General features: G+C 37.2%; 1 protein-coding gene and 1 pseudogene across 3 annotated transcripts in view; both read right to left on the bottom strand.

Annotated features, from left to right (window-relative positions):
- The window catches only part of DENND5B (DENN domain containing 5B), a 260804-nt gene that overhangs the window by 24069 nt on the left and 220594 nt on the right, over positions 1-16141 (bottom strand). The gene's annotated exons all lie outside the window — the stretch shown is intronic.
- Positions 12751-15113, bottom strand: LOC119542000 (annotated as a pseudogene).

Here is a 16141-nt window from a genome sequence, read left to right as displayed (position 1 = left end):
ATTTATGATTGAACACCCTTGAGAAATAAGATACAAAGCATTATATTACATCACACAGACATACTAAAGTGGTGGCTTAAAAACAAGTCAGACAATACTACACTGTCTTAGTTAACCTACCTTTATTGTGAGTCTTAAAAATGGGTAGAGTACAATACTAGGTGTCAATAAGGTGGGGAGTGGGTGGATAAAGGATATGGGATATTTGGGGTTTTCTTTTTTATTTCTTTTTCTAGACTTATGCAAATGTTCTATAATTGATCATGGTGATGAATGCACAACTATGTGATGATACTGTGAACCACTGATTGTATACTTTGGACGGAATGTATGGTGTATGATTATATCTCAATAATATTACATTAAAAAAGTCAGAAGGAGGAAATAAAAAAAATTTTGTTGGCATTTTTGTAGGGCTTAGCCAACTCACTTCACCACTAAGAGGTTTTCTTCCCCCTCTTCTTATTTAGCTAGAGAAGTTGTAGATTTACAGAAAAATCATTCCCATGTACCACCCCCACCCCACATGCTGTTTTCCCTATTATTAACACTTTGCCTGTGTGTGGCCTTTGTTACAAGTGATGAAACATTATTATGTTTATACAATTAACTATATTCCATAGTGTACATTCATTCTTATGCTGTACAGTTCTATGATTTTTTTGTAATGTTTTAAATGCAATTTTATTGAGATATATTCTCATACCATAAAATCGTCCAAAGTACACAATCAGTTGTTCACAGTATCTTCATATAGTTTTGCATTCACCACTACAATTTTTTGAACATTTTCATTACTCCAAGAAATAAAAATAAAAATTAAAAAAAAATAAAAATGAAAGTAAAAAAGAATATGCAAAACATTTCATATTCCACCCCCCCCACCATTATTTATTTACTTTTTGTCCCCGTTTTCTCTATTCATCTGTCCATATACCAGATAAAGGGACTGTGGGCCACAGGGTTTTCACAATCACCCAGTCATCTCATATAAGCTATACAGTTATATGATCATCTTCAAGAATCAAGGATACTGGATTGCAGTTCAACAGTTTCAGGTATCTCTTTCTAGCTATTCTAATACACTAAAAACTAAAAAGGGATATCTATATAATGCATAAGAATAACCTCCAGAATGACCTCTAGACTCCATCTGAAATCTCTCAGTCACTGAAATTTTATTTTGTTTCATTTCTCTTTCCCCTTTTGGTCAAGAAGGCTTTCTCAATACCACCAGGATGCCAGGTCCAGGCTCATCCCCGGAAGTCATGTCCCACGTTGCCAGGGAGATTTACACCCCTAGGAATCATGTCCCATGTAGCGGGGAGGGTAGTGAGTTTATCTGCAGTGTTGGCTTAGAGAGAGAGGCCATATCTGAGCAATGAAAGAGATTCTCTGGGGGTGACTCTTAGGCACAATTATGAGTAGGCTTAGCTTCTCCTTTGCAGTAACAAGCTTCGTAAGGGCAAACCCCAAGACTGAGTGATTGGCCTACTACAATGGTAGTCCCCAATGCTTGCGAGAATATCAGGAATTCCCCAGGTGGGGAAGGTTAATATTTCCAATTTTTCTCCAGTCGCTCAAGGGGGTTTTGCAAATACTTTTTATTCTCTGCCTAAATTACTCTGGTACGTATTGGTGTTTCACACTAACCTGCACAAACCAACCAGATCTCATGCCCTATTCAAGGTTCCATGTAATTATGGTGTTTGAGTAAAGTGACCATGCAAGTTATATTATATAGCATGCTACAGAAAATACAGATTTTCCACCAAATAAACATCTCTTCCTTTGGTCTCACACAGAAGTTGAAGTATTAAAACACAGTCAATATCATCCTTTTCCCTTTAGTCTGGTTTACCTTAGTTGTAACCATGTTGATTTTGTCTGTATCTCTAACTAAAGTCCGATTTCTTTTTCAACTTCTTTAACATGTGCTGCATGGGGTAATGCTGATATTCATAGCTGCCGAACTCTGGCTCTGATACCCGAAGTTCCAGGGACCAACCAGGTTATAAACAAATAGCTTATCATCTCAGAATTTAGAAATAGCTCTTACAACTCATGAATAGATGTGACTGCTGTAGAAGCTTACAATCTAGGAACCTTTACCATAAGCCTTCCCTTGATAACCTATGCTCTCAGATTCAATTCTCAGAGTTTGCACATTATAGTTAGTCCATATTAATGAGGCATTATAACGTTTGTCTTTTTGATTATGACTTATTTCACTAAACATAATGTCCTCGATGTCCAATCACCTAGTTGCATACCCCACAACTTCATTTCTTCTTGCCACCACTCAATATTCGATTGTACGTATACACCACCATTCACCATTCTGTTTATCAGTTGATGTATCCTTAGGTCACCTCTATCCATTGCGAATTGTGAACACTGCCACCATAAACACCAGTGTGCAATGTCCATTCATGTCCTTGCTCTCAGTTCTTCCAAGTTTACACCCAATTATGGGGTTGCAGGACCATATGTCAACCCCATAGTTAGCTTCCTGGGGAACCACCACACTGCTCTCCAGATGGGCTGTACCATTCTACTTCCCTACCAACAGTGAATAGGTACATCCTTCTCTCCGCATTTTCTCCAGTACTTGTATCCCTCTGTTTATTTTTTAAACAGTTTTATTCACACACCATACAATCCATTCTAAGTAAACAATCAATGAATCCTGGTATAATCACATAATTATGCACTCACCACCACCATCTATTTGAGTACATTTCCATTTCTTCCACAAAGAAAGAGGAAAAGGAGGAAAAAAATGAAGAATAAAAATATAAGAGATAGAAGAAAAAAAAAAATACAATGAATAGGTCAGACAATGACACCACCAAGAATCCTATATCATTCTCTTATATCCCCCCTCTTATAGACATTTAGCTTTGGTATATTGCCTTTGTTACAATTAATGGAAGCATCTTACAAATGTTACCATTAACTATAGACTCTAGTTTGCTATACCCTATATCATCCAATTTTCAACACCTTGCATTGTTGACATTCATTTGTTCTCCCTCTTTTAAAAACATTTTTATATTTGTACATTTAATCACCATCAATGACCACTCTAGGTTTCGCTAAGTTATACAATCCCAGTTTTTATCTTCTATCTTTCCTACTGGTATCATACATGCCCCTAGCCTTTCACTTTCAACCATACTCGCACTCATTTTTGTTCAGAGTACTTTCAATATTGTGCTACCATCAAACAGTATCGTGCTATCCATGTCTGGATCCATACAATCAATCCTGTTGAACCTTGTATCCCTCTGTTTATTTTTTAAACAGTTTTATTCACACACTATACAGTCCAGCAGCATCCTTCAGCATCAAATGCTCATTTTTTAATTTCTTCCTATCTCCTGAAAACCTATGTTCTCAACTTCAACTCTCAAATTTTGCTCATCAGTGTTAGTTCATATTAGTGAGTCCATAGGTATCTGTCCTTTTGCTTCTAGCTAATTTCACTCAGTGTAATGTCTACTGTCTACCATTTTGTCTTTTGGATTTTATATGTCATATCTTATTTTTATTTTCTCTCTTTTTACCCTTCTTGATAATTTCCATTTCTACACTCTTCTCCAAACCTCTCTCCTGTCTTTTCCTATCTGCCTGCAGTGCTCCCTTTAGTATTTCTTGTAGACACACACTCTCTCAGTATCTGCTTGTCTGAAAATATTTTAAACTTTCCCTCATTTTTGAAAGACAGTTTTGCCAGATACAGAATTCTTGGTTGGCAGTTTTTCTCTTTCAGTATCTTAAATATATCATGCCACTGCCTTCTCATCTCCATGGTTTCTACTGAAAAATCCTCACAGTCTTATAGAGCTTCTTTTGTATGTGATGGATTGCTTTTCTCTTGCTGCTTTCAGAATTCTGTCTTTGACATTTGATAATTTGGTTATTATGTGTCTTGGAGTAGGTTTATTCAGATTTATTATGTTTGGGGTATACTGTGTGATCTGCAATTTTATGTCTTTCATAAGAGATGGGAAATTTTCAGTGATTATTTCCTCCATTATTCTTTCTGTCTCCATTCTCTTCTCTCCTTATGGGACACACATGACATGTGTATTTGTGTGCTTCCTGTTGTCATTCAATTCCCTGAGACCTGGCTCATATTTTTTCATTATTTTCTTTGTTCTTTTTTGTGTAGGATTTCGGATGTTCTTTCCTCTAGTTCCTGAAACCTTTCTTCTGCCTCTTCAAATCTGCTGTTGTATGTTTCCACTGTTTTTCATCTCATCTATTGTGCCTTTCATTCCCATAAATTCTGCCAATTATTTTTTCAAACTTTTAAGTTCTTCATGTTCACCCAATGTCTTCTTTAAATCCTTTATCTTTTTTACCATATCTTCCCTCAACTCATTGATTTGATTTTTGAATTGATTTAGCATATTTGTTGGAAGATCTTTAATTAGTTGTTTCAACTCCTGTATCTCATTTGAAGTGTAAGTTGTTCCTTTGGGCCATATCTTTGTTTTTTCTATTATGATTCATAATTTTTTGTCTTCTAGGCATCTGATTTCCTTGATTACCCCAATCAGATTTTCCCAGACCAGACTGGCCCAGGTCTCAGGAAGAGGGTGTAATCAGTATCAGGTTTCCCTGTGGATGAGACCCAGCAAGTTGTCAGACTTTCCTGTGGGGCCTCTAGACTCTGTGCTTTTCCTATCTCGCCCAGCAGGTAGCACCTGCCAGCCTGCAACTCCCCACGGGTATAAAGAGATGCGTTGCCCCTAATTCTCACTAGACCCTTTCCCTGCCAGGTATTGAGAGTGTCAGAAGCCAAGCTTAAGCTGTTTCTGTTTTTGTTTTTTTCCCTCAGGCCCTAGGGTCTGAGTCCTCTTAGGGAGGGCAGCCATCTGAACTGGGCCCTGTCTCCCCCTTTTCTTAGGGAAGATGAACCCTTTAGGGGTTTATCTGCTACACGTGACCTCTTCCTTTGACTCTGATTATTTTAACCCCACCCTTGCCTGGGTCAGCACTGACACTGAAATGCCTGAGGCTTTCTCTAATGAGCTACTTCATGAGAGAAAAAAAAAGAAAGAAATCAGAGCCAGTTCCCAGCCCCCCAGTTACCAGTCAAGAACCAGAGTTGGTGCCCAGTTCTATGTGCCCCTTTACTTGGGACACAGCCCTTTTCCAGTATTCTGAGCTCAGCCAATTCCAAAAGTCTTTGTTTTTATATATTTTTTTCCTGTCAGCCCTGCCTCCTCTCTGCCTGGATAAACCTCTGGGTTCCTTTCCTGCTTGCTCCAGGTCTATCTGTGCTCATAGCTTGCATTCAGTAGTCCAAATTCGTTAATTAAAACCATAATTGGAGCTTGGTTGAGCTACCTTCCCTTCCTCCTAGTAGACTGCTTCTTTTTCTCACTAGGAAGTCTTCCAACTCAGCCTGCCATGCCAGTGGGTGAGGAGCACCAGCTCCACAGTTTGGGGAGCTTTACTTACAATTCTTATGCTGTTCCACCCATTCCAGACTGGGGTATGATGTTTGTCCGGTCACAGATGTTTCCCAACAGTGGTTCCAGACTATTTACTAGTTGTCCTGGCTATGTGCTAGTTATTCCAGAGGACTAACTAAATTCCACACCTCCCTATGCTGCCATCTTCACCTCTAAGAGTTTTTTCAGGATTAGGACAGACTTTGTATATTAAAGAGCTAATGCCCTCATGGTCATGAGGGGAGAAAGCTGATATCAATCAAGACCCTCTTAAACTCTGGTTCTTACTGGCAGTGGTGAGGCACTTAGCGAACCCAAGCTGGCATCTACCAGCATGAGCCTCTGAAACAACACTGGTTGATCCTTAACCCTACTGGCATTCCCCAAATGATGAAACAGTGGAAAAGCCACAAGGAGAAAATGCTCAGGCATTGATCACTTCATGTTTAACAGTGCCAGGAATAATACCAAGTTGAATCAAAGTGTATTAACTGAGCATGAATCTATATGAGACTGATAAATATTTATGGTGTCTAACCTCCCCTAAATATCCTTCCTACTCGCAAACACTAAAATCTACTGAAATTAGTTTTATTCTGGACAAGTATCTGGAGACATGGTAGGTGAAGAATACTGGCAAAGTGGAAAATAACTATAGCCTGAAAACAGTTAAGTAATAGAAACCAATGTTCTCTCCCAAAACAAATACAAAATCATCTGACTACATATTTTTATAGAAAATATCAAAGAAATCATATAAGCACTCTGTTTAAAAAAATGACAAAGTTATAATTCTTTAGACCCACATAAGAGGTGAAATTGTCCATGTCCTTTTTGATGTATGTTCTTCCTTGTCTTGGCTTCTAAAGAGTATTTTCAATGGTTTAAGGTACACTAAATGTGGGAATGGGAGGGAGACGGCAGTGCAAAGCCAAATGAAATCACTTAAAACATTTGCAAAAAAAAGGATAAAAATTCTTTAGTGAATCTTTTTTGACAAATAATAAAGTCTATATTTTAAATTTACCTTTTTGTTGAATTAAATCAACACTTTTAGAGATTCACCTTTACATGAGTTACTGTTTGAATGAAATAAAGCCAAATTCAAAAAGCAAAGCATGGTCAGCAGCATTTCACATTTTGCTAACAGCTCTAAAAGTGGAGAGTCATGCTCCTTAAGAATATGAAAGGTCTTCAGCTGGGAATCAGATGATTAATCTTTCCTGGTTCACATGAGAAACCAGAGCTTACCACATATTTTTTCAGCACTTTCCCTAAAATCATGATCATTAGGTTCTATTTTTTCCTCCATTATTTCTCAAAGGAAGTATAGCAGCAAATCACTCCATATTTAACCTTTAAATTCACCAACAAACTGGGTTCACTGCCAACAAGTAAAAATGTTCAATTCTTTATTAGTATACATGTCATTCCACTAGATTTAGGTTAGTACATGAATAACTAATTCAAACAAACCAAATGAAAATGAGATTAGAGAGTCCTGATCAAATGAAGTATTTTATAACTTTGATTTGAAAATCTGTAAGACTTACACACAAACCTAACAGCACTAGAAAGTACAATATCAATTACTGGAAAAATAACTGAATGAGTCACAGCCAAAGAAGTTATTTTTAAAATTATTAGCATGTATTTTTCCTTTACAGATAAACATTTATAACATATACTTGGTATCTACCTCATATAAGACTAAGCAGAAAACTAAATGTTATTGTAGTTACCCTCAACACAGCACAGACTGTGCCATAGGTAACCTGGTCCAAAATATTCAATTCTATAGATAGGCCAGGGTATTGAATATATGATTATATAAACAGTATTAAGAAAGGCACATATTTCCACAAATGTATGCTAAATACAACAATATCAGTTCTATAAATAAAAGTACCAGCAAAAATGGTTAGGTTATAACATTTCCAAATATTCTAATGATTTAAGTGTTTTCAATATATGTTGTTTGACCAGTTAGTTTGGTTACAATTTTAAACCAGTAAATGATTATCCTCTAGAGAATCTAAACTAAACTAAAACACTGTGTAAATTTCCTAAAGAAGGTAATTTGAAAAATCCAAAAAGCAATTCCAATTATTCTAATTAACATTTGAGATACTAAAAGAATCAATGACTCAAGAAACACTGAAATTATTCAATTTTCTTTGTTTTCCTCCAAAACTATTCACATAAATTTAAGAACTAGAATGCTTAACAATGTATCTTCGAGATAGGCTTAGTCCTTTTTGATCAGAAGACATACCTTAAATGCTTCTAATATGTAATTCTAACTTAAAATCACAATCCTTGGTCTGAAAACATCAAATTCAATTTCAAAACACTTTATTGATGCAGCTACTAAACAAAAAATAAAATCAGGGTAGAAATGTGTAGCAGCCACAGCTAGTAGAATATAGAAAAAATTGTTTCTATAGAGACTCTCTGAAAATATAAAGCCCAAAGTGAATGACAACTGAAGTCCATATATAAATATTGTTTAAAAACAGAATGCTTTCCAAAGCTTCTCATGAGATGTCAATGAATCAATTATAGTTTAAGACCTTATAAATCAAGGTTAAGTTATATGACTATGCTGATCTACATACCTTCAACAGTGTTCAACTGATACACATGATTTACAGACATTCAAAGGAATTCTCACTGCCCCATCATATCAATACTGGATGTTTATTGTTTTACACTTTTGCTACGTTCAGTTAACAAGAAGTCTTTTCAGAGGAAGAGTTACACCTCTTCCCATGATCCCCTGAAGTGCAGGCAACAAAATATAAAATTAAATAAGATATAAGTTTGGTAAACTAACATAAAATTACCAATGCAATATTCATAGTGACTGCTTATAAATATAACAGTCATCACAAAGCCTATAAAGTATATACTCAGTATATAAAAGAAATGCAGATTGTCTCAAGGTAGAAAAATATAGTGCTGGCTGCTAAAAAGCTCTTTGTTGCCTCAGGATGAAAAAAAATGAGCAAAACTTCAGAAAACATTAACATGTTTCCCAAACTTTTTTTTTTTTTTTGTCCCTGGATTTAAGTCATTTATTTCTTTTTCTTTTTTTTAATATTCATTTTATTGAGATGTATTCACATACCACACAGTCAATACAAAACAAATCGTACATTCGATTGTTCACAGTACCATTACATAGTTGTACATTCATCACCAAAATCAATCCCTGACACCTTCATTACCACACACACAAAAATAACCAGAATAATAATTAAAGTGAAAAAGAGCAAATAAAGTAAAAAAGAACACTGGGTGCCTTTGTCTGTTTGTTTGTTTGTTTCCTTCCCCTATTTTTCTACTCATCCATCCATAAACTAGACCAAGGGGAGTGTGGTCCTTATGGCTTTCCCAATCCCATTGTCACCCCTCATAAGCTACATTTTAATACAATTGTCTTCAAGATTCATGGGTTCTGGGTTGTAGTTTGATAGTTTCAGGTATCCACCACCAGCTACCCCAATTCATTAGAACCTAAAAAGGGTTGTCTAAATTGTGCGCAAGAGTGCCCACCAGAGTGACCTCTCGGCTCCTTTTGGAATCTCTCTGCCACTGAAGTTTATTTCATTTCAATTCACATCCCCTTTTTGGTCAAGAAGATGTTCTCCATCCCACGATGCCGGGTCTACATTCCTCCCCAGGAGTCATATTCCACGTTGCCAGGGAGATTCACTCCCCTGGGTGTCTGATCCCATGTAGGGGGGAAGGCAGTGATTTCACCTTTCAAGTTTGATTAGCTAGAAAGAGAGGGCCACATCTGAGCAACAGAGAGGCATTCGGGAGGAGTCTCTTAGGCACAATTATAGGGAGGCCTAGCCTCCCCTTTGCAGCAACAGTCTTCCCAAGGGCAAATCCTGTGGTAGAGGGCTCAACACATCAAACCACCAGTCCCCTATATCTGTGGGCATGTTAGCAACCCTCACGGTGGGGCAGGCCAATACCCCTGCATTCTCCACCAGCTCCTCAAGGGGGATCTGCATATTTTTTCCTTGTTTTTTTTTTTAATCAACTGTATGAAAAAAAAAATTTTAAAAATAAAAAAAAAAAATACAATAAAAGAACATTTCAAACAGACCATAACAAGGCAGTAAGAAAAAGACAACTAACCTAAGATAACTACTTTACTTCCAACATGTTCCTACTCTATCCCAAGAAAGTAACCTAATAGAGCAACATTTCTGTGAACTTGTTCCTACTACACCCATCAGAAATTAACAGACCATAGTCATTCCTGGGCATTCCCAGAACGTTAAATTTACCCACAATAGCTTATCTGTTCTTACTGAATTATTGTTCCCCCTTCCTTAATTACTCTCTATCGCTAGTTCCCCTATGTTCGACATTATAAACCATTTGTTTTACATTTTTCAAAGTTCACATTAGTGGTAGCATATATTTGTCTTTTTGTGCCTGGCTTATTTCGCTCAGCATTATGTCTTCAAGGTTCATCCATGGTGTCATATTGTTCATGACATCGTTCCTTCTTACTGCCGTGTAGTATTCCATCGTGTGTATATACCACATTTTATTTATCCACTCATCTGTTGAAGGACATTTGGGTTGTTTCCATCTCTTGGCAATTGTGAATAATGCTGCTATGAACATTGGCGTGCAGATATCTGTTCGTGTCACTGCTTTCCGATCTTCCGGGTATATACCGAGAAGTGCAATCGCTGGATCGAATGGTAACTCTATATCTAGTTTTCTAAGGAACTGCCAGACTGACTTCCAGAGTGGCTGAACCATTATACAGTCCCACCAACAATGAATAAGAGTTCCACTTTCTCCACATCCTCTCCAGCATTTGTAGTTTCCTGTTTGTTTAATGGCAACCATTCTAATTGGTGTGAGATGGTATCTCATTGTGGTCTTAATTTGCATCGCTCTAATAGCTAGTGAAGCTGAACATTTTTTCATGTGTTTCTTGGCCCTTTGTATTTCCTCTTCAGAGAACTGTCTTTTCATATCTTTTGCCCATTTTATAATTGGGCTGTCTGAACTATCGTGATTGAGCTGTTGGATTTCTTTATATGTGCAAGATATCAGTCTTTTGTCAGATACATGGTTTCCAAAAATTTCTTCCCATTGAGTTGGCTGCCTCTTTACCTTTTTGAGAAATTCCTTTGAGGTACAGAAACTTCTAAGCTTGAGGAGTTCCCATTTATCTATTTTTTCTTTTGTTGCTTGTGCTTTGGGTGTGAAGTCTAGGAAGTGGCCACCTAATACAAGGTCCTGAAGATGTTTTCCTACATTATCTTCTAGGAGTTTTATGGTACTTTCTTTCATGTTGAGATCTTTGACCCATTTTGAGTTAATTTTAGTGTAGGGTGTGAGATAGGGGTCCTCTTTCATTCTTTTGGATATGGATATCCAACTCTCCCAGCCCCATTTGTTGAAAAGACCATTATGACCCAGTTCAGTGACTTTGGGGGCCTTATCAAAGATCAGTCGGCCATAGATCTGGGGGTCTATCTCTGAATTCTCAATTCGATTCCATTGATCTATATGTGTATCTTTGTGCCAGTACCATGCTGTTTTGACAACTGTGGCTTTATAATAAGCTTCAAAATCAGGGAGTGTAAGTCCACCCACTTCGTTTTTCTTTTTTAGAGTGTCTTTAGCAATTCGAAGCATCTTCCCTTTCCAAATAAATTTGATAACTAGCTTTTCCAAGTCTGCAAAGTAAGTTGTTGGAATTTTGATTGGGATTGCATTGAATCTGTAGATGAGTTTGGGTAGAATTGACATCTTAATGACATTTAGCCTTCCTATCCATGAACATGGAATATTTTTCCAGCTTTTAAGGTCCCCTTCTATTTCTTTTAGTAGAGTTATGTAGTTTTCTTTGTATAGGTCTTTTATATCTTTGGTTAAGTTTATTCCTAGGTACTTGATTTTATTAGTTGCTATTGAAAATGGTATCTTTTTCTTGAGTGTCACTTCAGTTTGTTCATTTCTAGCATATAGAAACATTACTGACTTATGTGCATTAATCTTGTATCCCGCTACTTTGCTAAATTTGTTTATTAGCTCTAGTAGATCTATTGTCGATTTCTTGGGGTTTTCCAGATATAAGATCATATCATCTGCAAACAATGACAGTTTTACTTCTTCTTTCCAATTTGGATGCCTTTTATTTCTTTGTCTTGCCGGATTGCCCTGGCTAGCACTTCCAGCACAATGTTGAATAACAGTGGTGATAGCAGGCATCCTTGTCTTGTTCCTGTTAGAGGGAAGGCTTTCAGTCTCTCATCACTGAGTACTATGCTGGCTGTGGGTTTTTCATATAAGCTCTTATCATATTGAGGAAGTTTCCTTCAATTCCTGCCTCTTGAAGCGTTTTTATCAAAAAGGGATGTTGGATTTTGTCGAATGCTTTTTCAGCATCTATTGAGATGATCACTTGATTTTTCCCTTTTGGTTTGTTAATGTGTTGTAATACACTGATTGATTTTCTTATGCTGAACCATCCTTGCATGTCTGGAATGAACCCCACTTGGTCATGGTGTATGATTTTTTTAATGTGTCTTTGGATTCGATTTGCAAGTATTTTGTTGAGGATTTTTGCATCTATATTCATTAGGGAGATTGGCCAGTAGTTTTCCTTTTTTGTAGCATCTTTGTCTGGTTTTGGTATTAGATTGATGTTAGCTTCATAAAAAGAGTTAGGTAGCGTTCCATTTTCCTCGATGTTTTGAAAGAGTTTAAGTAAGATTGGTGTCATTTCTTTTTGGAAAGTTTGGTAGAATTCCCTTGTGAAGCCATCTGGCCCTGGGCATTTATTTGTGGGAAGCTTTTTGATGACTGATTGGATCTCTTTGCTTGTGACTGGTTGGTTGAGGTCTTCTGTTTCTTCTCTGGTCAGTGTAGGTTGTTCATATGTTTCCAGGAAATTGTCCATTTCCTCTACATTATCCATTTTGTTGGCATACAGTTATTCATAGTATCCTCTTATAATTTTTTTAGTTTCTTCGGGATCTGCAGTAATGTCACCTCTCTCATTCATTATTTTGTTTATATGGGTGTTTCCCAAACTTTTAACATCATTTAAGCATGAATTATACTGCAGCAGCAGGATGTTCTTTTAGTGGCTTGGCTAATGCTAAGAAAGAAAAAAGGCAGAATATGTGAATAACAAATGGTGCAAGCAAATTATTGTAAATGGAGATTAGCAATAAGAAGTGGGGAAGGTGACTGATAAGATGCCATCTTTAAATATTAAGTTATTTGCAGGAAGTGGAACTCTCATATTGGGATGACTGTGAAAGCAAACTGGAAAAACTGGCCTCTGTGTGAACATCAAGTGTTGAAGCACCTTCCTGAAATGAGTGAATAAACAAAGTTAAGGACTTGTACAGAAAGTCTTCTACTGGAATGTAAGAGGTTTTGAAGGCTCTCTCTTCTGCAAAGGCCATGTATAGCAATTTTCCCACAAACTTTCCAGTTTAATTCAAAACTAAACAGTGGAATTTCAAAGCATAGCTTAAGAGGAACTCTATCTCCTATTGTGGCAACAGAGTTTTGCTTCGTTGAATCTATATAGTTGCTTCCTCTATGACCGTTTCGAATGACTCTGTGCTCCCATTTAAATCTGAGCCAGAAGCCAAATCAGGTTCCCCTGTCTCACTGGAGGATCACTGAGTTCTCTGTTTAGAAGTTGACTAGAAGCCTTTAACATGGTGACATGTCAACAGAAATGCTGCAAGTCTACTTTGTTCCTTTGCAATGTTTAATGATCACCCATATTGACATGAGTAAACACTCCTTGTAATTCTGTTTCATCAATTGGAAATGGTATACGGACAGTTTCTCCAATTCCATGCAAACCATGTCCCTGAATTAAAACTGCAAAATGTTTTAAAGCATCATTGAACATTGTGGGCACATCTGAAATAGGAACTACCCCAGGATCATGACCCCAAGATGTTATTAGTAATTGATCATAACCTTGGAATATGTCTGGCAGTTCTTGATGTCTTATACCTTTGTACAGTGAGAGAGATGGTAGTCCTTGCCCAGAGATATGTAAACACACATTTTAAACCAGACAGAAATGAATTCTGACATAGGAGGTATATGCAGAGGGCTGAAGCTGCTGATGGGCTTCATTTCATTGCTGAAAGAAGCCACAGAAACAAGCAATGTGTCATTTTTATCTAGAACTCTGCTGAGAGTTGCACAGTCCAGACCAAGAAGGCTTTCACAGCATGAGATCCAGAAGAAAACTGTAATTGGGTAGGTCTGGCTGTGCAGTTTGCACAACCAGATCTTTATCATGACTCAGAAATAATATTGTGCTTTTCAGAGTAAGTATATGATCAAAATATCTCTGTGCTTCTCTTTCACCTTGGTGCGCGGAACCTTTTCTAGTTCTGTAGGAAAGCTGTCCAGAAACCCATATGAGAGTTTGCCAACTTCAAATATTGTGACAGTATGATTTTTAAAGTTTGGTGAAAAATTTCCATTATTAAAAAGGCTGTAAGAATTGAGTAAAATAGGAATGCAATATGCTTTGGATATCCTATAGACAGACTCAACTGCTTACACTAGCAGTGTCAGCTGGATCTTCTTAACTATTCATCTTAGTTTCAGTCGCTGATGAAACTTCTTGCACAGGACTCCTACTTTCATTGCCATCCCATGATAGGAGCATCTTTTGTGGATCTAAACTAATCTTTAATCTGTTAATAAATGGAACATTCTTCCATGATGAAGTTGATCCAAATTTATTATCTGTCCCTTCTTAAGGGCAAAGCCCAATCAGCAAGACATTGAAACAGCACTCTTCACCATGGTTAAGTCTATCTCAAATGCACTTGTAAGCTCTGCAGCATTAGTATGCTCACCTATTGAAACAAAGATTTTATAGAGTACAGTTTCAAAATATTCACCTTGTACTTGATTCATCACAAAACCTTCAAGAGGGGGAATATCTGTACAACTATTAACAGATATTGGTATATCCAGATAAATCCTTTTATTATATAAACTATGTACTACACTGTAATCTAGTGATGTGGAGAGTTGAGGTCCTGAATCAATGATCATAGCAATAGCACATTTCTCAGGCAAAGTGCATATCAGTTTATCCAGCCTATACCACCCATACCCTACCTCTATGGGGAGTTCCACCAGCTTTACTGGTAGAAGATCATCAGCCTGCTTTATTTCTAAAGATTTTTACAAATTATCTACACTGATTCATAAGATCAATGTACTGGTTTCTTCCTTTGCCAAGAAGTCTTAAGACAGCAGCAGTAAAATTGGGTAATGAATCATAACTTTTCTCACTGTTGATAATATCCTCCATAATCTTAGTATAATAAGAAAATGGTGTTATCTGCAGGCCTTTTACCATAATATCTGACAAATGGCTAGTGAGATGATCTCAACTGTATTTCAGGAGTTCCTCACAGTATTTGCATTCATCTTTCTTGACATGTTTAAGTTATTTCTGTATCATAATTGATTGCAAATACTGTATAGGACAACCTGTTTTTCATATTATTTATGTGAATTTCCAATATTCTGTCTCTTGTTGACTGGCAACTTGCTCCAGGAGTAACTGTGCCAGATGTGGAATGACACATCTTTGTTCATGGGGCCTGGGCCAGTGGCTGCCGCGGGCAATGCCTCCTGCCTGTCGGTCCTTGGCATGTGAAAGCCACAGGAGGCCCTGCACCTCATGCCATGAAAGGCCTGGGCACCTCCAAATATCTTCCTAGTTCCAAAGCTTTTTACTTTAGAAACATTTTTTATGTACCTGGTCTTATCTGATATCACAATAACTGGTGAAAGAAAGTTATCAACTCACTTCAATGATGAGAAAACTGAGACTCATCCGGGAAATGACCCACCAAGGTCACAGAGATAGCATTATTCTAGAGAGCCATCCATTTTCTACCTATTACTTCTTCCTGGCACTCACACTCTCTTCTTAAAGAAGCTCCCCTTTTCGCAGACCCAAAAGAAAGAACTCCAGGTACCACCATGACCTCAGAGCGCAAGCCCCATCCATGCTCCTAATCCCTCAGCTAGAACTGACTGGAAACAGGCACATACCTGACTTAAGATGACCAATCAGATTTTCTCTCAGAAACTGGGAATTAGTACACTGGAAAACTGAGTTTGTTTTTGTTGAATGCTTGGCATAAGAGGTGATATTAAAGTCAGGGCATGGGCAATCATGTGTACAATAAAACAGAAATGGAAGGGAAGGGAAAGAAAGAGAAAGATTATTTCCTACTAGTGAGAAAGAATAACTTGGGGAGAAGTCTGTTTCCAATGCAGTCTCAGTTCCTGTTCTTGGATTCTGGAAGACACTCTTATATACCTCTAATACTTTTCCCCTTTTTGCTCAAGTTAGTATAAATGGGCTTCTTCTGTTCCCTAAAACCAAAGACCTCTGAGTAAAACAGTAGCAGCACCTAAAAAACTTGACCCCACAACTCTCGACAATCTCCTAGCTCATGAAATGTTTCACTATGTCTCTCATCATTAATTTTACACTTTATCAATTTGAATAGCTACATGATTTGTGTATCACTACTCTGGAATGTAGTGATATAATGGAATAATGATAACAACATGATGACACTTCTCTTTTATAAATAGATGATCCACACAAT

The sequence above is a fragment of the Choloepus didactylus genome, chromosome 8 (assembly GCF_015220235.1).
Source record: "Choloepus didactylus isolate mChoDid1 chromosome 8, mChoDid1.pri, whole genome shotgun sequence".
Taxonomy (NCBI): domain Eukaryota; kingdom Metazoa; phylum Chordata; class Mammalia; order Pilosa; family Megalonychidae; genus Choloepus; species Choloepus didactylus.
Note: the sequence above shows the minus strand (reverse complement) of the source record. Positions and strands in the feature narration are given on the sequence as shown.